Below are 1,683 nucleotides of genomic sequence, written 5' to 3' on the forward strand. Positions count from 1 at the left end.
TTTAAATAGCCTGAATGTCACACTAAGCCTAAATCACCAGGATAGCTTGACGGCCTTCCAGGCCCCTCTGCAGGTCCAGCCCCAGAGTACCTTAAGTAAACCCAAGCCTATTTAGGATAGTGTCATCCATTAGAGGCCGAATCTTGTTTAACCATTAGAGGCACCTATACACATACACTGAGGTTATTCTGAAGCACTGTAATTACAGTGCATTGGAGAAGACTTGATTAATCAAGGGAAAACCTTTGAAAAAATTATTAAGGACCACATTTGTGGAAGTCCAGCAGGACAAATAATGCTGAAAGTCAAACAGCTGAGATTCATAGCAGGTAGATCCTGCCTGACTAACCTTCTTTTTTATGATCAGGTCATCAAATGCTTAGACAATGTAATAGAAGCAGATGTCATTTACTTGAATTTCAAAAAGGCCGTACTTTCATATGGTGTCTCATCCCACAGATTCATAGTTTCATAGATGTAGGGTCAGAAGGGATGTAAGTAGATCATCAAGTCTGACCCCCTGCCCTGGGCAGGAGAGAATACTGGGCTCATATGACCCCAGCTAGGTAATTGTCAAGCCTCCTCTTAAAGATCCCCAAAGTAGGAGCCAGCACCACTTCCCTTGGAAGTTGGTTCCAGATCCTAGCCACCCTGACTGTGATATAGTGTCTTCTAATGTCCAGCCTGAACCTACTCTCAAAGAACTTATGGCCGTTATTCCTTGTTACTCCAGGAGGTGCTCGGGTGAACAGGCTCTCTCCCATTCCTTTCTGGTCCCCCTGGTAAGATTGTAGATGGCCACCAGGTCCCCTCTCAGCCTTCTCTTGTGAAGTCTGAACAGGTTCAGGTCACGTAGCCTCTCCTCATAGGGTCTGCCCTGCTCTCCCTGGATCGTGCGATTGGCCCTCCTCTGGACCCTCTCGATGCTGGCCACATCTCTCCTAAATTGTGGAACCCAGAACTGGAAGCAGTACTCCAGCTGTGACCTGACCAGTGTTGCATAGAGGGGGAGGATCACCTCCTTGAACATGCTCGTGATGCATCTGTGGATGCATGACAAGGCGCAGTTAGCCTTACTGACTGCGTCCTCACATTGGCGGCCCATGTTCATTTTGGAATCGATAATGACTCCAAGATCTCTTTCTGCCACTGTGCTTTCAAGAAGGGAGTTCCCCAGCCTATAGGCATCCTTCTGGTTCTTACAGCTCAAGTACAGTACTCTGCAATTGTCAGTATTGAATCCCATCCTATTCTCATTCCCCTGGACAGCTTACCCCTTTTGTAGCAAAACCCCCAGTTTTTCTTTTTTAATACAAATATATATATATAGATATATATATACACACATCCCTTCCCCAATTATTTCTGGCTTTTCTTTCTCTCCCTTTCTATTCCCTATAGACAAGCATGAGCAAGCTCAGACTTAGGATAAGCTTTAAACATTATTATTTTGGTATCAGGTTTTTGGTTTTGGATATCCACTGTTTTATATTGTATTATTATTAGGTTTGTATTGATTCTTACTGTTGTATATTGTATTATTATCATTTTCGTATTGATTTTTATTGTTTCATATGGATATTGTATGGTTTAGGCCTGTGTTTGTAAGTGAACCAAAGTCATGTCAAGTTTCCATTTTATATGTCAAGCCTCCATCTTGTGTCCTCTGCCTGGGCATCCCAC

The sequence above is a fragment of the Alligator sinensis genome, unplaced genomic scaffold (assembly GCF_000455745.1).
Source record: "Alligator sinensis unplaced genomic scaffold, ASM45574v1 scaffold287_1, whole genome shotgun sequence".
In the NCBI taxonomy this organism is placed as follows: domain Eukaryota; kingdom Metazoa; phylum Chordata; order Crocodylia; family Alligatoridae; genus Alligator; species Alligator sinensis.